Source organism: Pleurodeles waltl, chromosome 9 (assembly GCF_031143425.1).
Source record: "Pleurodeles waltl isolate 20211129_DDA chromosome 9, aPleWal1.hap1.20221129, whole genome shotgun sequence".
Classification (NCBI taxonomy): domain Eukaryota; kingdom Metazoa; phylum Chordata; class Amphibia; order Caudata; family Salamandridae; genus Pleurodeles; species Pleurodeles waltl.
In genome coordinates, this window is record NC_090448.1 from 334,724,289 (window position 1) to 334,746,368 (window position 22,080).

The following is a 22,080-nucleotide window of genomic DNA, read 5'->3' on the forward strand; positions in this document are numbered from 1 at the left end:
ATGAGGGCCCTTAAAGGGAAGTTCATGTCCCTGGAAATCAGTTCGCAGTGCAGGGAGGATTGGCAGGTCGGTAATGAATCTGCAACTAGAATATGTCTCTACCAGATATATCGTTACCGAAGGTAAGTAACTTGTACATCTGATACAGACTTCTAGTTGCAGATTCCTGACCTTTGAATAGATATCCAAGCAATACCATCCCCGGTGGTGGGCTGCGAACCAAGATCACACCAAGAAGTCCTGCAGGACCGAATGGCCAAAGTAGCCGTCCCTGCAGACCAGACTGTCCAGGCAGTAGTGTCTGGTAAAAGTGTGCAGAGATATCCACGTTGCTGCCTGAGATGTCCAGGACTGAAATGCCAGTGCTAGCGCTGTGGTAGCTGAAGTAGCTCTGGTGGAGTGAGCATGCAAACCTTCAGGAGGTCGCTTCTTAGCCAGAGCGTAGCACATTTTGATGCATGAGAGCACCCATCTTGAAATGGTCCTTGTAAGGAAATGCCTCCTTGGCATGGTTACCCCCTTCATTTTTGCCTTTGCTGATGCCAAGTTATGATTTGAAAGTGTGCTGAGGCCTACTAACCAGGCCCCAGCACCAGTGTTCTTTCCCTAAGCTGTACCTTTGTCTCCACAATTGGCACACCCCTGGCATCCAGGTAAGTCCCTTGTAACTGGTACCCCTGGTACCAAGGACCCTGATGCCAGGGAAGGTCTCTAAGGGCTGCAGCATGTCTTATGGCACCCTGGGGACCCCTCACTCAGCACATGCACACTGCTTGCCAGCTTGTGTGTGCTGGTGGGGAGAAAATGACTAAGTCAACATGGCACTCCCCTCAGGGTGCCATGCCAACCTCACACTGCCTGTAGCATAGGTAAGTCACCCCGCTAGCAGGCCTTACAGCCCCAAGGCAGGGTGCACTATACCACAGGTGAGGGCATAGGTGCATGAGCACTATGCCCCTACAGTGTCTAAGCAAAACCTTAGACATTGTAAGTGCAGGGTAGCCATAAAAGTATATGGTCTGGGAGTCTGTCATACACGAACTCCACAGCACCATAATGGATACACTGAAAACTGGGAAGTTTGGTATCAAACTTCTCAACACACTAAATGCACACTGATGCCAGTGTACATTTTATTGTGAAATACACCCAGAGGGCATCTTAGAGATGCCCCTTGAAAACATACCCGACTTCCAGTGTGGGCTGACTAGTTTTGCCAGCCTGCCACACACCAGACATGTTGCTGGCCACATGGGGAGAGTGCCTTTGCCACTCTGTGGCCAGAAACAAAACCTGTATTGGGTGGAGGTGCTTCTCACCTCCCCCTGCAGGAACTGTAACACCTGGCGGTGAGCCTCAAAGGCTCACCCCCTTTGTTACAGTGCCACAGGGCTTCCCAGCTAGTGGAGATGCCCGCCCCTCTGGCCACTGCCCCCACTTTTGGCAGCAAGGCTAGAGGAGATAATGAGAAAAACAAGGAGGAGTAACTGGGCAGTCAGGACAACCCCTAAGGTGTCCTGAGCTGAGGTGACTGACTTTTAGAAATCCTCCATCTTGCAGATGGAGGATTCCCCCAATAGGATTAGGGATGTGATCCCCTCCCCACCGGGAGAAGGCACAAAGAGGGTGTAGCCACCCTCAGGGCTAGTAGCCATTGGCTACTAACCTCCCAGACCTAAACACACCCCTAAATTGAGTATTTAGGACCCCCCAGAACCTAGGAAGATAGATTCCTGCAACCTGAAGACGAAGAAGGACTGCTGACCTGAAGCCCTGCAGAGAAGACTGAGACACCAACTGCTTTGGCCCCAGCCCTACCGGCCTGTCTCCCCACTTTAAGAAAAACTGCAACAGTGACGCGTCCCCCCAGGGTCCAGCGACCTCTGAAGCCTCAGAGGACTACCCTGCATCTAAAAGGACCTAGAAACTCCAGAGGACAGCGGCCCTGTTCAACCTTTGCAATAAAGAAGCAACTTTTAAAGACCACACGTTTCCTGCCAGAAGCGTGAGACTTTCCACTCTGCACCTGACACCCCGGCTCGACCTGCAGAAAATCAACACTACAGGGAGGACTGCCCAGCGACTGCGAGCCCGTGAGTAGCCAGAGTTGACCCCCCTGAGCCCCCACAGCGACACCTACAGAGGGAATCCAGAGGTTCCCCCTGACTGCGACTGCCTGTTTCAAAGAACCCGATGCCTGGGAAACACACTGCACCCGCAGCCCCCAGGACCTGAAGGATCCAAACTCCAGTGCAGGAGCGACCCCCAGGCGGCCCTCTTCCTAGCCCAGGTGGTGGCTACCCAGAGGAGCCCCCCCCCCGCATCGCTGAAGAGACCCCCGGGCCTCCTCATTGAATCCTATTGCGAACCCGACACCTGTTTGCACTCTGCACCCGGCCGCCCAAGTGCCGCTGAGGGTGTACTTTCTGTGCCTGCACGTGTGTCCCCCCCGTGCCCTACAAAAACCCCCTGGTCTGCCCTCCGAAGTCACAGGTACTTACCTGCTGGCAGACTGGAACCGGGGCACCCCTATTTCCATTGAAGCCTATGTGTTTTGGGCACCACTTTGACCTCTGCACCTGACCGGCCCTGAGCTGCTGGTGTGGTAACTTTGGGGTTGCCTTGAACCCCCAACGGTGGGCTACCTTGGACCCAACTTTGAACCCTGTAAGTGCTTTACTTACCTGTCAACCTAACAAATACTTACCTCCCCCAGGAACTGTTGATTTGTGCACTGTGTCCATTTTCAAAATAGCTTATTGCCATTTTTGCCAAAACTGTACATGCTATTGTGATGATTCAAAGTTCCTAAGATACCTGAGTGAAATAGCTTTTATTTAAAGTATCGTTAGTAAATCTTGAACCTGTGGTTCTTAAAATAAACTAAGAAAATATATTTTTCTATATAAAAACCTATTGGCCTGTAATTGTCTTTTGAGTGTGTGTTCCTCATTTATTGCCTGTGTGTGTACAACAAATGCTTAACACTACCCTCTGATAAGCCTACTGCTCGACCACACTACCACAAAATAGAGCATTAGAATGATCTCTTTTTGCCACTATCTTACCTCTAAGGGGAACCCATGGACTTTGTGCATGCTATTTCTTACTTTGAAATAGTACATACAGAGCCAAATTCCTACAGTCCTCTTCTGCACCGCCTTCCCCTTCTTTGCACCCACATGTACCAAAAAGACTTGATTGTCCACCTGGAAGTCTTTGGTACGATCAAGGTAGAATGCCAACGCTCTTTTTGGATCCAGGTGGTGGAGGCTCTCCTCTTCATGAGGGGGATGTGGGGGTGCATAAAAGGTAGGCAAAGTGATGTACTGCCTGACATGGAAGGGTGTCACTACTTTAGGTAGAAAAGAAGCCCTTGTGCGAAGTACCACGTTGTCAGGGTGTATTTGCCAGGAAAGGAGGATTAGATGAAAGAGCTTGGAGCTAACTTACTTTGCGGGCAGAGGTGATGGCAACTAAGAAGACAGTTTTGATGGTTAAGAGCCCTAAACAGCAGTTGTGAAGCGGCTTGAATGGGGCACACATAAGGTACGTTAAGACTAGGTTCAGATCCCACTGGGGTATGATGAATGGGACAGGAGGAAAAAGATGTGTGAGGCCTTTAAGAAACCTCAATGGGAGATTTGAATAAAGAAGGTTGATCTGGTAACCTCAAGAAAGCAGAGATAGCAGAGAGATATCCCTTAAGGGTGCCCAGGGTAGAGCCTAGTTGGGCAAGGGAAGTAATAAAGAGAAGAACTTGAGAGAGAGGAGCAGATAGAGGATCGACAGATTTGTCGATGTACCATGCCACAAATTTCCTCCAATGACAGGCGTATACAGTTTTAATGGAGGGACACCTGGCTGCCAAGATGACATTACAGACTTCGGGTGGCAGGTCAAAAGACGTCAAGTGTCGCTGCTCAATCTCCACACAAGGAGGGTGGACATATTTGGGTGGATGACCCTCCCCTGTTGCTGGGACAGAAGATCCTTCGGAGGAGGCAGTCTGATCAGAGTAGCTATGGCCATGCTCAGGAGTTCGGGATATCAGACTCTTCATGCCCAGTCGGGAGCCACCAGGATTACTTGGGCCTTGTCTTGCCTGATCTTCTTCAGAACTCTGGGCAGAAGTGGTATAGGCAGAAAGGCGTATAGGAGGCTGGAGTTCCACTTGTGACTAAAAAAGTCGCCGAGCTTGTGCCGCCTTGGAAACTCCAAGGCGCAAAGCAGCTGACATTGCGCATTCTCTACAGAGGCAAAAAAAAGTCTAAACAAGGATCTCCCCACTGCAGGAAGAGACCTTGCGCCACCTCCGGATGGAGACGCCATTTGTGATCGACCACGCTTCATCGGATAAGTTTGTCTGCCCTGGCGTTCAGGGATATCGCAAGGTGTTGAACCACCAGGGAAATGCCCTGATGTTCAAGCCAAGTCCAGAGGCGAAGAGCCTCTTGACAAAGGGTCCACAACCCCACTCTGCCTTGTTTGTTGCAGTACAACATGGTGGTGGTGTTGTCTGTGAGCACCTGCACTGCCTTCTCTTTGAGAGAGGGAAGAAATGCTTGTAATGCTAGCCGAATCCCTTGTAGCTCCAGAAGGTTGATATGGAGCCTGGTTTCTGCCAGAGACCTCTGATCTCCGCCTCTCCCATGTGGCCGGCCCATCCCAGGGGCGACGCATCTGTCACCACTGTAAGATCTGATTGGGGAAAGGAGAGGGATCTGCTTCTGACGCAGTCCTGATTCATTAACCACCACTGCAGATCTCTCGAAGTTCCTTCTGAGATCTGGGCCTTGTTGGATAGATTACCCTGATGCTGCGCCCACTGGAACTTCAGGTTCCACCGCAAAGCCTGCATATGCCATCTGGCCTTTTGAACTAGCAGGATTGCAGGAGGCCCTGAAGCCCAGCAGCCTCAGAGTCATTCTCACCGAAATCCAGGATAGAGGCTGAAACATCGGCATCATAGCCCGAATATCCTAGACTCTCTTTTTGAGATGATACGCCCAAAACTGCACTATATCCAGAACAGCTCCAATGTAAGGGAGCGTCTGAGAAGGAGTCAGGTGTGACTTCGGCATGTTGATACCAAACCCCAGCGAATACAAAAGGTTTGCCATAGTCTAGAGGTGGGGGACGACTGTCTGGGGTGAGTTTGCCTTCAACAGCCTATCGTTAAGGTAGGGGAAGACTGGAATCCCTAACCTGTGCAGGTGAGCTGCCACCACTACCATCACTTTCGTGAACACCCAAGGGGCACTGGTAAGGCCAAAGGGGAGAACGGTGAAACGAAAGTGCTTGTGACCTACCACGAATTGTAGGTAGAATCTGTGGGCCGGCAAGATGGGGATGTGGAAGTATGCATCTTGCAAGTCCAACGCTACCATCAAGTCTCCTGGGTCCAGGGCAGATAGGACTTGAGCCAATGTCAACATTTTGAACTCCTCCTTCTTGAGGAAGAGCTTGAGGGACCGAAGATTTAATATAGGACGAAAACCCTTATCCTTTTTCGGCACAGAAAGTAGCTGGAATAACAACCACGACCTACTTCTGGCAGAGGGACCCTCTCAATAGCTCCTTTGGCCAAAAGGGCTTAGACTTTCTCGCAGAGAAGTGCCATATGATCCCCCAAAGGTGGTATCGCTGGAGATGTCTCGAAGGGGAGGGAGTAGCCCCTTCAGACGATCTGGAGGACCCACCTGTCAGAGGTAGTGGATTGCCATTGGGCAGGTGATGGCTAATACTGCCACCAACTGGTTCCTTGTGTACCCGCAGACTAGGAAGGTTTGGAGGCTGAGGAGGGGACGGGAGTGGACTGAGCGACCCATTGGTTCCCCGATCCCCATGAGCGTGAGATCCCACATCCGCAGCCGCGCAGGGGCTTTACAGCATGTGTGGGTTGATGGCTAGGGTGGAAAGAATGCGGTTGGGTGCTCCTTCCATAGTCACGAAATGTGGACTGATGGGGTGTAGGATCAGGCGCGAGGCCAAGGGACTCTGGAATCCTTGAAGCGCTCGAGCGCTGAATCCACCTTGTCTCCAAAGAGACGTGTGCCATCAAAGGGCATGTCCATCAGGGATTGCTGGACATCCCCTGAGATGCCAGATGTTCTCAGCCAGGCATGGTGTCTATTCCACCATCGATGCAACCAATCTGCCCAGAGAGTCCGTCGTATTTAGCCCACAACGAATCATGAACTTTGCTGCGTCCCTTCCATCTGTCACAGCTTGGGAAAGACAGTCCGGGTCTCCTCCGGAACTCTAGGCAGCACTTGCGTGACAGTATGCAGAGAGTTTAGGAATAGCTGCCCAAAAGGCATACGGTGTTCACGGGCTGCAGCACTAGACTGGTGGAAGAAAACATTTTCTTCCCCAAATTGTACAGTCTTTTTAATTCCCTATCCGAGGGTGCGGTAGGGAATCCGCCCAATGAAGATGAAGCCTGGATGACAGGGCTCTCAGGTGTGGGATGCTGAGTGAGGAATGTTGGGTCTGATGGTGCAGGTCTATGGCGGCGTGCAATGGTCCTATTCACAGGAGCCCCTGTGCTGGGTCTGGACCAGGACCCAAGAGGATGTCCATCAGTGCTTCGTTAAACAGAAGAAGTTCGGAAGAGGAAGAACCCGGTTGAAGCACCTCGGTTTGGAGATTAGTCCTAACCTCCACAGAAAGAAGCTCCCTCCTCCTTCGCCACGGAAGGGAAAGAGCATGCCAGCATGAGGGGAGGTGTCCAGACCAATAGCGTCACCCAATTCCTCTACCCAGTCCATGTTAGGGTCAAGCTGGTATTCCAAAGGGTCCAGCAGCCCCTCTACTCTCTCCCTGTATCCATACCCAAAAGTATCAGGGTCCGGATCAACCCTGTGCCCAGGAGAGCCCAGGGAGAACGCAACTGGTGTCGATCGATGCTGTTCCGGGTCTTCAGGTATAAGTATAGGATCGATGTCAATTTTGGGCACAATCGGCGTCTGGAGCGTCAACGTCTGACCCGATGCCAGGAAAGGTCACACTGGCGTCTGGACAGATTCAGAAGCGGATCCAGAGGGACCCTCCAGAGTTGGGGCCGAAGCGACAACTTGGAACCTGAGGGGGCCCCTACCGACTCACCTGGGCCCGAGAACACCAAGGGTTGGTCAGTCTGCCCAAAAATTTGAATTTTTTCAGGGTCTTGCTCCCCAGCCCCGCAGGATACTGTGCCAAATGACAAGACAGAAAAGTTATCCAAATAAAAAGTGCATTAACAGCTTGCTTGGCTATGTTTGGCAGGTATTTGTTAAACTTATATCCTGAGCAGTGCAGCCCTGTAGTTTCTAAAGAATATATTGGAACGGTTCTAATATAAAAACATGAATGCATGACTGGCTTTGTGGTTACTTTATTCGTGTAATGAGCAGTTAAATGCCACTGTCATTTACGAAGAGCACTACTATCGGCGGTGTGGCCTGATGTGTTGTGACATTTCCCTGATACATTTGTTACACTCAAATATATTTCAAGAATATCATGAAGAGCGAAACCCGTGTATGGCATTAGAAAAGGAGACGCTGGAAGAAACTAATAATTATCAAGTTAAGAAAAAGAAACATTAGAAGAACCTAATAGTTATCAACCTTTGCCTCACTGGAAGAACTGCAAATTTGCTAAGGTGGACCACATCGACCAAAATACACTGGGAGGGCTACTAAACGTTTTCCACTTAAAACAGACAGACGAAGGCTACAGGTAAGTGACAGTCCATTTTGAGTGCTGCCGCGTGGAGACTGTCCTGATTGCTTGACTATTATCGCAAGTATTTGTTATATTTATGTCCTGAGAGGTGCAACCCCATACTTTCTAATTATTATATTGGATACATTCTAGTATAAAATTTGAATACATGACTGGCTTCATGGTTACTTTATTTTAGTAAGGATCAATTAAATGCCACTGTCATATAGGAGGAGTACTGCTATCAGCAGCGTGGTCTCAATGCATTATGTCACACTTGGTACATTGTTACACTATATTTCATTAATAAAGCCTTTAAAAATATGGTTATTTAGACGGTTTGTTGTGGCTAGACGTTCGGCTGTAAAATTTAACTCTACAAAAAAAAAACTTTTCAATAAAAATAAAAATATTAAAGTAGGCAAGGCTTCGGCAGAAAATCTAGAGACGTTGATAGGATGCTCGAAATTGGTAATGGTGCAGACTGCTTGTTGCCTCTATGAAGCTCAGAATAAAGAGTTGGCCGGGGTGGTAGAGAAACAGCCATCACCTTTAGTACTCCATTTACCCAGGACTGCTCCTTTACTGCAATGCCTCCTCACTATCGGAAGTCCTGCCCAGTAAGAGACAGGGACAGATTTAGCATTTGGCTGAAGAGTATTCCATCACAAACATGACGGATATTCAGTCTACTCTAATACAAATGCCAAAAGCAACCATGCATAAACCACAATGCACTTGTAATATGGCAGATAGGACATCCGCCAAATTTGCGATGGAAAATGCACCCATCAAACTCTAAAAAAGGCCCAGTCTGCCTATAACACAGAGGGGAAGAAATGGAAGAGCATTGTTACCTAAAGTTTCTGTACCAGGTAGGTTTTCTATTACGTTCTCTCTTTTTTTTTTTTTTTTTTAGTTCTAAGGCAACGTTGGCAATCTCATGCAACAACACAATCGTTCTAGATAAAAAAAATTGCTAAAAAAAATAACATTTTAGCTTTGGAAACAGGATCTAAATATTTTGGTGGCTTTAAATGGGGCCCAAAGGCAGGAGAATTTAGTCAACTACTGAGCTAGATTTGTACAATTCTCCTTTCTTAAATCTATAGGTTTTGTATTTACACACATTTTTTTTAAGTGTAGATCCAGAACATATATTCCAGGTGTTGATTTCTAGACTGATCTCTGAAAACCCCATTGTTCTTTTGAGAAAAAGCCTCTTTTGACATGGTTAGCCCCCCACTTTTTGCCTGCTATTTGATGTGGTTTCAAAGGTATTAGTGTCCAGGGCCCCTGCTAACCAGGTTCCGTGGGCCAGATCTCTTTCCCAAAACTGTTGTGATGCACTGGAGCAATTGGCAACACCTCTAGCTGCCACTGTAAGTCCCTAGTAAATGGCACACAGCCTTTGTGGCCTGTCCACTACACACTACATGCAATATAGGCAAGCCATCCCTTTGGCGGGCCTTCCAGCCTTAAGGCAAGATGCACTATACAGCATGTGTGGCCATAGATGTTTAAGCAATATGCCACTACTGTGCCCTTGCCAACCTGGGACATAGTAAGTGAACAGAGCAGCCATTTTAAATGCATGTGCTGGACACTGGTCAGTGGGAGTTTCACAGCAACATGATGGCGACTCTGAATCCTGCGTTGTTTGGTATCAAACAACTCAGAAAAATAAATCCAAACTGGTACCAGTATTGGATTTATTCCAGTATTGGATGTATTGCAAAAGGTACCCAGGAGCCACCTTAGAGATGACCCCTGTAAAAGCTAACTAACCCTGGCGTGGTTGCTGGCCAGTCACATCCAGCCTGCCACCACCAGACAAGATTCTGGACCCCGGGGTAAGAGCCTTTGCTCTTTGGGTTCAGAAAACAAAGCCCTTCCTGAGCAGAGATGTTACACCTCCTCCCCCAGGAATGTGCACTGCCCTGCCAGTAAGTTTCAAAGGGCTTGCCGTACTTGAAACCTGACCCCCCAGCCCTGCTGTCAGCAGCAGATGGCTGCCCCCATTGCAAACCCCCTCTTTTGGTGTGGAAATGCACAAAGCACAGGAAGAGTGGCCACTCCCAGCCTGCACCACCCCTAAAATGCCCACTCCATTGCATTTTCCTCCATCTTGCATCGTAGGAAAATAGCCAGTCTGGGATAGGCAAGTGACCTCTGCCCACGGGAAGGGGCCACATAGCAGGCGTAGCCACACTAAGATAGATAACCCATTGGTCACTACTAGGGACTCCCCTAAATGCCCACTAAATGCAGTATTTAGTGGGCACCCCTTGACCTGAAGATCAGATTCCAAGGACAAGAAGGCCAGCAACAAAGAAGATCCAAGGCTCGGGAACAGAAGCCCTGCTGCACAAAGAAAAAGGTGCCAAACCCTGCCTGCTGCACCCAGGATTCGACAATTGCAGCAGACCTCCATCCTTCTGAAAAATGCCAAGGGCCTCCCTACAGAGTGAAGGTATCACTCCCTGCAACAAAGAAGCAAAGACCAGTATAGTCCAGTTCGTTGACTGGCTGCTGAACATGGAACTGGACACAGCTACCGGACCAAATTCCACCCAACTGACCCAGAGGACAAACCCTGCAAGTGTGCAAAGTTTGGTGGCACTGCGATGTCCAGTAGCTGAACCATGCAATAGCCAGGGGTACTGGACCCCCAACTTCGGACACCAAAAAAATAAAAGTCCACTCCAGACTCTCCGAGGACCATAAGCAAGCTCAAGTCGAGGAACTTCAGGACACATAAGAACTATCCCCCAGGGTGGCACAGCTGACCAGCAATCTACCCTCAAAGTGACCTGACTCCTGGTTCCAAGGGCTCCTTTGTGCACAACTCTTGGCTCACCTATCTGCTCTGCACCTGAACCGTAGAACAGCTGTGCTCTAAAGGTCACCCACCCCTTGCGACCTCTACATTCCGAGAGGACCCACCAAACTCACGTTGAAGTCCACCTGTGCAGTGCTTCTCCAAGTGGTCCCCCTCAGTGGTCCTGCACCAGCTCCAAGAACTTTCAGCAGCTGCTCAAGATGAAACCGGGAGCCACATGAACATCCCCGGCTGCTCCACAGGGCATCTCGATGACCTCAACCTAAAAAACTAAAGGAGACACTGGTAAACGCATTACCTGATTTTCTATGCATTTTTAAAGTATTCTCCCATTGATTCCTAAGGTTCATAATTACGAACAAAAAAACTATTGTTGCTAAACTTTGAAAAAATCATAACTTAAAAAGTACTTACCCGCTTTTGATGATCTTGGTCTTAAAACTTTTATAAAAATCAGAAGTATTTTTGTAAATTAGTCTTGAGTTATTCCTTGGAGTGTGTGTGTCCCCATTTATTGATACTGTCAGTACAACAAATGTTTACCACTTCTCCAAGATTGGTCTAACTGCTCGACCAAGCACCATAAAAATTAGAACATTATTTGGTCTAGTTTTTACCTCTGTAAACCAAGGTGGGGTTGCTTGGACTCTCTGCACAGTGCACATACTTTTTGTACACTATACAGAGAGCCAACCTCCTACAGTTCTCGCTCTCAGTAGGGTCTAGCTAGCTGCAATGATTTTGTGAATACTCACATGATACAACTTTTCTGGCTGTACACAAAATCTTTGCTTTCCAATCCTTCGTTCCCACACTAACTCAAATGGCAGCCAAACTACGAGAGAGACTTTTCCCCCCTTTCACTTTTTTCGGAATCAGCATTTCCAATTTAGAGATGGATGTGTCAGTTTTACGTTCATTGGGGACACTAGTTGTGTGAAACACATTATGAATCTGGTCCTAGATTACAATAAATGTATTTTCTATCTATACTACACTAACCAGTGTCAAGGACGCTGCATGGTACTGCTCTCCAAGTTGTCCTGCTGGGACAACAGAAAGCATATTTTCCAGGCTCAGCGTGGCAGCTCTGAGGCGCAGTGAATGTGAAGGTTACTATCCCTTGTCAACATGTAACTTTCAGTCAATGAATGAAAGGCTGGGGCCAGGAATCCAAAGAATGACATTTTCGTAGTCTCTGTTCCAGGACTCCAGCTCATCAAATGCAGCCTCTGATCAAGAGTGCCAGCAACGCTGTCATGTGCCCTGTATTTACTCATACCAGTTACACTTCTATTTTTGACGCTGTATCGCATCCAGGTATTGTTTCCATATATCATGTTACGTTTGAGGTTACTGCTGTTCCTATAGGCATCTGCATCATGATGTGGCCTGCAATTCTCAACCATCACCTTTGATCAACCTAATCGTGACTTAGGGGAAATAGGATTGTATGGTTTGCTCACCCAACCCACAGTTTCCACATGTGTTAAAAAAAATAGACAAAGTAGATTAAGTACTGATGTGGATGAAACTCAAATCTTTGTCTATGGACAATGGTCTTCTAGAATAGACCATGGAACTTTACCAAGTTAGCAGACTAACTTGGATTCGGGTGAAGTGCACCAGTAACTTGAGTATTTCACCTAAAACTTTAAGCACAATTAGAACAAACAGAAAGTACTGTGCCTTCCTTTTACTTGTATTTTAAGGCTGTTTCACAAAGGCATGTAACAGTAGGCACTAAGACTACACCTGTCATACTACTTCTGGTATGCAGGCATGCTTTTGCGAACGAGCCCCACAGAATTGTATAAATAAATATAGGTACATTTATCTGGAGTCTTATCCCTGCCCCTCTTTCCTATTTTTAACCTACCAGTACTCTGCCAGCTAGCAGCAGGACGGATAAGTGCTTATGAAACTGGTCAAGATGTGTGTGTGTGTAGTGTATGTAATATTGTTATGTTGCTATTTATGTAATATTTTATTACTGGTAATTGTTCAAATGTCACCGTTCTCGAATGCCTCACATCTGGTCCTCCGTGAAAGAGGGATTTGAGAACAGCAACAGGAGACGGTGAAGAGCAGCAGTTACGACGCTGATGCTGCAAGTCTCCCTTGTATTTAAGACCATATATATTTTATGAATGAAGTATTTCTACATCCAGAATGACTACAAAGAATCTCTACAAATTTGGCGACGAGTTGGAGGACCCATCGTTGTGGAGTTTTAATCTGCGACGGTTAGTGAGGCGTGTACTCGGTGGGCGGAGTCCTGCGGAGGCTGCGTGTGTTCAGCAGGCTGTGTCCTGCAGCGGCTGCGGCTTCTTGGGTGAGGTGAATCTGGATGCTTCCTTCCGTGTTACTTGAACGCCCTGCAGCAACAGCACCCTTGGAACACACAAGTTCAAGCAAAGAAAGTGGAAGTACTTAATTTAGACACGCCGCCATTTTGGATTGGGGAAATGTTAAGTTTCACTAGTCCATGTACAAAGTTGGAAAATCGTCACAGACTACATGAAGTGAATGTATAAGCGCTTTATTCTATTTATAGCGCTTTGAAAAACACTTTAGGAACTATTTTTGTGTGTTTTTTTGGGGAAACAAACATTTTAGAAATCTAGAAGCATTTTTGGAAATCAGTGGTTATATTTAAAAAAAAAAAAAAAGAGAGAGAAGATGAATAGCACTTTAAGGGGATTGTATTCCTTTCAGTGTATAGTAGTTTTCCACATAACTTAAGAACAATTTTAACTAACAAGGGAGACAGTTTTCAATTACCGCATGGCTTCAGGCAACTCTTGGAACTTGTCAGCTCCACAACCTTTCATACCAGTTTCTGGCACACAAATTTAGAAATGGGAAGAGTGGTGTGAATATTTTAAATAATTATATTTCTGCCATTGATGATGAAGTGGAACTCACAGCGGAAAAAAAGTTTCAGATTCTTTTACATTGTTTAGGCACAGGAGGTTTGAAAGTTTTTAGCAATATTAATAAGAAACCAAGACAAGAGGGTCAAGGAGATGTGTATATGAATGCATTTGAAGACTTGAATAACTATTATAGACCAACAGTATGTGTAGCAGCGGATTGATATAAGTTCTTCCGTAGGAAACAAGGAAAGGTTGAATCAGTGGGGGATTATGTTTCTGCTTTAAAGAACTTACCAATCAACTGCGTATTTGGTAACTTGCATGATGAGTCTATTCGGAATCAGATTGCCAGGCAATCATCTAATTCGAACATCCAAGACAATTTGTAGGCTAAAGGACTGAGTACTTTGCAGGAAGTTATTGACATTAAGAGGACAGAACTTACTGGAAGATGTGCTAAAGCCGTTTTAGCTGAAAGTAGGAGTGAAGACGCTCTAATTGCAAGTGTAAAGGGAGGAAGTTCACAAAGGAACATAAAAAGAAGTGGACGGGAACAGATGTTGAACAGAAAAGTTCTACAACCGATGACAGAAGAAAATGTTACAGATATGGTAGCAGCGATCACTTGACCAATGACAAATCGTGTCCAGCTAGGAAGCAAACATTTTGAAAGTGTGGTGTGATAGGTAATTTTCAGAGAGTGTGTCAAAGGAAAACTGGAAGTGGTAGCAAGGTGTTAGAACTGGAAGACACTAGCACTTCTGATGAAGATGATTTGAATATCTGTGTAGATAGTATAGACGATTCTATTTTGTACACTGTGGAAGAGGACAAAAAAAGGAAGAAAAAAACCAGCTGTGAGAACACTGGGCGGATTGACCATACAAATGGTTGATGATTCGGGTTCCCCGTATACTATTGTTACTAGGGATATGTGGGAAAGGAAATTCAAACTGATTTTGGTTGACAAGTTATGTTTGCCGGACATAACCATTAAGACATTTACTGGTGAAGTCATTGAGTTGTTAGGTTTCAAGAAGATGAAATTTCAGTACAAAGATAGGGAAACCGTGGGAAAATTATATGTTGCAGTCACGGGTCCCACTGTATTGGGTTGGACTGATTAAGGTAAATTAGGTATAGCGTTTGTAAGGAAAAGGCTCCATGTTGCAGTTACCCCCCCACTTTTTTACTGATGCTGACTTGACTGAGAAGTGTGCTGGGACCCTGCTAACCAGGCCCCAGCACCAGTGTTCTTTCACCTAAAATGTACCATTGTTTCCACAATTGGCACACCCCTGGCACACAGATAAGTCCCTTGTAAAAGGTACGAGTGGTACCAAGGGCCCTGTGACCAGGGAAGGTCCTTAAGGGCTGTGCATATGTTGTGCCACCCTAAGTGACCCCTCACCTAACACATGCACACTGCCATTGCAGATTGTGTGTGTTGGTGGGGAGAAAAAGGCAAAGTCGACATGTCATCCCCCTCAGGATGCTATGCACACAAAATACTGCCTGTGGCATACGTAAGTCACCCCTCTAGCAGGCCTTACAGCACCAAGGCACGGTGCACTATACCACAGGTGAGGGCATAGCTGCATGAGCAATATGCCCCTACAGTGTCTAAGTCTATTCTTAGACATTGTAAGTACAGCTGTGGCCATATTAAGTATATGGTCTGGGAGTTTGTCAAAAATGAACTCCACAGCTCCATAATGGCGGTGCTTCACACCTCCCCCCTGCAGGAACTGTAACACCTAGCAGTGAGCCTCAAAGGCTCAGGCTTTGTGTTACAATGCCCCAGGGCACTCCAGCTAGTGGAGATGCCCGCCCCCTGGACACAGCCCCCACTTTTGGGGGCAAGTCCAGGGGAGATAATGAGAAAAACAAGGAGGACCACCCACCAGTCAGGACAGCCCCTAAGGTGTCCTGAGCTGAGGTGACCCCTGCCTTTAGAAATCCTCCATCTTGATTCTGGAGGATTCCCCCCAATAGGAATAGGGATGTGCCCCTCTCCCCTCAGAGAGGAGGCACAAAGAGGGCGTAGCCACCCTCAAGGACAGTAGCCATTGGCTACTGCCCTCCCAGACCTAAACACACCCCAGAATTCAGGGGTATTTAGGGGCTCTCCAGAACCTAGGAAACTAGATTCCTGCAAACTGAAGACGAAGAAGGACTGCTGACCTGAAGCCCTGCAGAGAAGACGGAGACACCAACTGCTTTGCCCCAGTCCTACCGGCATGTCTCCCCACTTCAAGAAAAACTGCAACAGCGACGCATCCCCCAGGGTCCAGCGACCTCTGAAGCCTCAGAGGACTACCCTGCATCTAAAAGGACCTAGAAACTCCAGAGGACAGCGGCCCTGTTCAACCAACTTGCAACTCTTCAACAAAGAAGCAACTTTTAAAGACCACACGTTTCCCGCCAGAAGCGTGAGACTTTCCACTCTTCACCCGACGCCCCCGGCTCGACCTGCGGAAAACCAACACTACAGGGAGGACTGCCCGGCGACTGCGAGCCCGTGAGTAGCCAGAGTTGACTCCCCTGAGCCCCCACAGCAACGCCTACAGAAGGAATCCAGAGGTTCCCCCTGACTGCAACTGCCTGTTTCAAAGAACCCGACGCCTGGGAAACACACTGCACCCGCAGCCCCCAGGACCTGAAGGATCCGAACTCCAGTGTAGGAGCGACCCCCAGGCGGCCCTCTTCCTAGCCCAGGCGGTGGCTACCCCGAGGAGCCCCCCCCACCCCCCGCATTGCTGAAGAGACCCCCGGGCCTCCTCACTGAATCCTATTGAGAACCCGACGCCTGTTTGCACTCTGCACCCTACCGCCCCTGTGCCGCTAAGGGTGTACTTTCTGTGCCTGCTCGTGTCCCCCCCAGTGCCCTACAAAACCCCCCTGGTCTGCCCTCCGAAGTCGTGGGTACTTACCTGCTGGCAGACTGGAACCGGGGCACCCCTAGTTCCATTGAAGGCTATGTGTTTTGGGCACCACTTTGACCTCTGCACCCTGAGCTGCTGGTGTGGTAACTTTGGGGTTGCCTTGAGCCCCCAACGGTGGGCTACCTTGGACCCAACTTTGAACCCTGTAAGTGCTTTACTTACCTGTGAGCCTAACAAATACTTACCTCCCCCAGAAACTGTTGATTTTTGCAGTGTCCATTTTCAAAATAGCTTATTGCCATTTTTGCCAAAACTGTACATGCTATTGTGATGATTCAAATCTCCTAAGATACCCGAGTGAAATACCTTTCATTTACAATATTGTTTGTAAATCTTGAACCTATGGTTCTTAAAATAAACTAAGAAAATATATTTTTCTATATAAAACCCTATTGGCCTGGAATTGTCTTTGAGTGTGTGTTCCTCATTTATTACCTGTGTGTGTACAACAAATGCTTAACACTATCCTCTGATAAGCCTACTGCTCGACCACACTACCACAAAATAGAGCATTAGAATTCTCTTTTTGCCACTATCTTACCTCTAAGGGGAACCCTTGGACTCTGTGCACCCTATTTCTTACTTTGAAATAGTATATACAGAGCCAACTTCCTACAGTGTTGGATCCAAATAACCCGGAACCAGTGTTGACAGTTCAATCAGAGTTAGAAATTGTTAAATTGGTTTTGGAAACATTTCCAAATGTATTTTCTGGATGCATTGGGAAAATGAAAGGATTCATGCATCAAATCCATTTAATAAAAGATGCTATGCCGCAGGTGCACAAAGTAAGGAATATTCCTATGAAGAAAGATATCAAGTTGCAATTGGATAGACTTCAGGAGGAAAAGATCATTGAAAACATAGAATCCTCAGAGTGGGTGGCTCTCTTAGTAGTGGTGAAGAAGGCCAACGGAAATTTGCGGTTATGCATTGACTTAAGGGATCTTAACAGAAACATACTTATTGACCAATACCCATTGCCACAAATGAATGAAGTGTAACACACAAAGGGCATGACATGGTTTTCATCTATTGATCTGAAAGCAGCTTACCACAAAGTTCAATTTCATCTAGATAATAGGAGTTTGACTACATTTGTTACACCTTTTGGGTGTTATAGGTTCAGGAGGGTGCCATTTGGTCTAGTGGCATCCATGTTTCTAAGATTAATGTATTCAATGTTGGAAAAGGTTGATAAAGTTATGGTCTTCCAAGATGATATTCTTATTATGGGGAAGTCCAAGGAGGAACATGAATGAACTCTGTTACATGTACTTGATGTTATAGATGAGAAGGGTCTAACTGCATAGTTTAGCAAACGCAAGTTTGCTTGTGATTATGTTACCTATTTAGGTCATAGTGTCGGCGGAAGGAAATAAACTAAAGGAAGAACTAGTGTCAGCCATAAGTAATGTGTCCAATCCCCAAAACAAAGATGAAGTCTGTGCATTTTTAGGTTTGGTTAAGTTTTATTCCAAATTTGTAAAAAATATTTCCACAAAAACTTATGATCTAAGGCAGCTACTCAAGGCGAGAAATAAATCTGAGTGGTCTGGGAAATGCCAACATGCTTTTCATATGCTTAAAAATGACATTTGCAAAGCACGTCCATTTCAAGGGTTTGATCCAAATTGTAGGTGTATCATCACTACAAATGCCAGTTGTAGAGGAACTGGAGTAGTTCTGACAAAGAAGAATAAAGATGGAAGAGAGGATACCATTGCTTTTGCTTTGTGTTCATCGACCCCATCTGGTAAGAAATATTCTGTCATTGAACGTTAAGCACTGGCCTGTGTATGGGCATTGAAGCATTTCCGACAATATGTATGGGGGACCGCAATCACATTGAGAAGTGATCATAAACCAATAGTGAAGGTTTTAACTACAAAGGGGTTGTATAGAGCTTCTCCTAGGCTAGCAAGGATGTCAGTAGGTTTGTTTGAATATAATTATGATGTGGAATATTTGCCTGGTGTGAAGAATATTGTTGCAGACTTCTTAAGTTGCATGCCATTACCTACCAAGAACATGGGAGAAGAAGTGAATGAGGAATTATGGGTGGCTGTTGTGGAAGAAGGTGTGTGTCTGGCCATTACACACGATGAATGGAAAACAGAGCAGGAACTGGACGAGACTTTAAGGAAGTTGAGTAGTATGATCACTGTGGGGTGGCCATTAAAAAAAAAAAAAAAATGGTGAGTAAAGCTCTGTTGCCTTTCTGGGAAGTGAGGGATGAATTGTCCCTTGAAGATGATTTGATCGTTAGAGGTGGGAGAGTGGTACCTCATCCTACTTAATGAGCAAAAATTCTGGAAATTTGCCATGAGGGTCCTCTAGGCATTGGGAAGACGAAAAATCGAGGGAGGTATTGGTACTGGTTGCCTTGGTTAGATAAAGAAGTGGAAAGGAAGGTTAGGGAGTGTATAGTATGTGAGAATGTGGACAAAACACAGGGCGCGCTGTGACCGCCTTTACATCCCATTCCTTGTCCCAATATGGCATGGGACAGAGTAGGAATCGATGTTATGGGACCTATTGGTGAGGGTGGCAGACAAGTATTTCTTATTGTGCTTGTGGACCATTATTCTAAGTTGCCAAAGGTAAAAAAAAAAAAAAAAAAAGCTGATGCATGTAGCATTATTAAGTTTGTGGCCAAATTGTTTGTTACAGAGGGGCTACCTAAATGTATTGCATCTGACAATGGGTCTCAATTTATATCTTCAGAATTCCAGGAGTATGTCGGAAGAAATGGGATCAGGCACCAAACTACTTCAGTATATCACCCCGCAGGTAATGGAGCAGTGGAAAGATTTAACCGCATGCTTAGAGGAATGATCCCATTGGCTAGTTGTAATCATTTATTTTGGAAAAGAGAGATATGGAAATCTGTGTGGGCGTTTAGAGTAACTATGTGTGCTAGTACAAATGCCAGTCCATTTGAACTCATGAGTGGAAGAACTCCCATGTCCAAAGACAATGTGGGTTGGCTCAAGGCTGCTAAGAGTGGAATGGTCTCCTAAGGGGGTGAGGGAGAACATTGAAAAAGCTCAGAAGAAATATAAAAGATATTTTGTTGATACACATAGGAGTAACAAGGTCAAAATATGTGTGAGTTATGTAGTGAGAGTTAAGAGCAGTAAACGCATAGGAAAGTGCCAAGGTAGCTTTTCTCCATCCTTGAGAGTGGAAGCAGTGTTCCATAATTCTGCAAGACTAAGTGATGGTAAAGTTTGGCACATGTCTGCACTGTAAATTTGCAGGAGCAAGGTGGAGAAGGTGGGAAATGAGAATCAAACACAGCTGGGACAAAAAATTAGAGTGTGGTTGGATGATGAAGATGAGAGATATACGCATGAGTGTCAGGATATTGTTGATACTAATAGAATTGATACTTTTAACGACAATCTGGCACCAGTGACGACAGATAGCACCAGTCATACAGGTATGATTCCCAGTAGGAGTGGAAAATGGAGTAGATCTGGCAGGAAGATTGTGAAGCCAAAGAGGTTTGAAGGTTATTATTAGTAGTAAGTGGATTTGTAAAATTTACATGAACAAACTATGTTTTTTTTGTTATAAAGAGGGAAGATATGTAGTGTACGTAATATTGTTATGTTGCTGTCATTTATGTAATATTTTATTACTGGTTATTGTTCAATTGTCACCGTTCTCGAATGCCTCACATCTGGGCATCCGTGACAGAGGGATTTGAGAAGGGCAACAGGAGACGGTAGAGGAGCAGCAGTTACGGCGTTGATGCTGCGAGTGTCCCCTGTATTTAAGAACATATAGATTTTATTAATAAAGTGTTTCTACATCCAGCACTGCTATGAAGAATCTCTACAGTGTGGCAGTGCTGTGCAAAAGTATAAATGTATATGCACAGAAGAGCACTCTTACCTCCACCTTTTTTTTTTTATAGGAGCCTACCACAATGATCGTTTAAGCCAGATGGCAGACTGGTACCGGGAAGGGTGTAGCAGACAGCTGGTAGACCATGAATAAGCAGGAAAAACAGCTTATTATTATGTCCTAGCTATCTCGGATGGGAAGATCCCATAAGAAGAAAGGGAAGGGATAAAACGTATCGCTAAGCAAGTCAAAAACTGAAGCAAAGCGGTTTCGTAAGACCTCTTGGATGAACTCATTGTTAGGGTATGAAGCTTTAAGACAGTACGGCTTGCAGAATGCACAAGCAGTAGACTTTCACAGCCACCTGGTATATTCTACCAGAACACCACCAACACTACTTGTGCTGTGATGCGAGATTTCTCCTTTAGGGAATTACTGTGGAATATGCATGATAGAAACAGAGTATGTCTGTCAATGATGCTTACCATCTCCTCAAAGAGTAAGAACTGCAGATGGGTCTCATGAAGTGAGATTCTCAATACCCCTGGAATTAAGACACTATCAAGGAGGAGGTCCTTCATTTCAGGGCAGGACATGGTTGAATGGTTGAGAGGCAAAGACATATTGCAGATCACTTATGCATCTATGTAAAGCAATGGCATAAGGACTATTGTTTTCCATTAAATCAATGCCATGTCTCAACAAGTAATTAATTCAATGGACACGTGCACCAGGCAAGAAAAACAATATTGTTCCACCTTTTAGTAGGCTTAGTCATAGGAGAGAACACTATTGCAGGCCAGCCTCACAGGTGGAAACGTTTTCCAGTAGCCTGTTCCCAAAGGCGAATAGTTGCTAAGTAGGTCCTACAGAGTACTGTAGGTCAACAAACTTCCACACCTTCTTTGCAAATATGTGGACATTTTAGAATAATCTGTAACCAATTTTGTTCATTTGTTGCTATCTTCAAGTTATGTCCCCAAGTCTTGAAACTCTCCAATGTATTCCTTTATTCAAGAAATTCCACTTGAACCTTACTACTTTAAATCTCTTTAGGCCTATTGCAGGCCTTCTTACGCTCTGCAAGATTATTAAAGAAATTGTAGTGAATCACCTTCAGCAATCTACTGAAGCAGAAACCACACTAACTCTCTATCAATCAGATGTTTGCCCCAGACATGTCACAGACATCCCTCTTCTTGACTGGATGTCTTCAGGAGCCACTATCTTTCAGTGTTGTTGTAGAATGTACAGCCAAAATATCTGAAAAGCCGGATAGGTCACAAGAAGAGAAATCGAATTTTAAATAATTTAGGAAAACCAATACAAATCAAAAGAACACTGCCTCCAAAGGATACAACTTACGAGTCCAGGGTTTGAAAGAAACCTTAGGATTAGCCCAAGGAACGACATCTAATTACTTTTATTGTGCACATAGTAACATTGCTAGTTTTTAAATTTTGTATATAGATGCGGCACAAACTAACCACTGCACAGTCTTATTTCAACACATCTGCACCCTTTGAAGAATTTGTGACTCACGTTAATTGTAAGTACAACCATAGCAGCCTGGCCACTTTATGTAGTTAGCCTCGAAGATGATTAGGCTTTAGCCACTGCATGACAAGTTTTAACATGTGAGGTCGTGGACGAATAGGTCTGCTTATGCTGCATTTGCCCGTCTTTTGCCTTTCTTCAAAAAAATATGAAAAATTAGTATGTCGTTTGGGATTGTTTTTGGGCCATGTGATGCAACAGGGAGTAACACTGGTCCAGGAGTCAGCAGAAGTGCTCTTAACTGGTGTTCTTTAAGTGGGAGGACAGAGGTTGAAGTTGGAGGAGTAGGTTT

At 45.7% G+C, this 22,080-nt stretch overlaps 1 protein-coding gene across 6 annotated transcripts in view; it reads right to left on the reverse strand.

The window, feature by feature from the left end:
* Nucleotides 1–22,080, reverse strand: part of IP6K1 (inositol hexakisphosphate kinase 1) — a 186,096-nt gene that overhangs the window by 66,869 nt on the left and 97,147 nt on the right. The window lies entirely within an intron of this gene.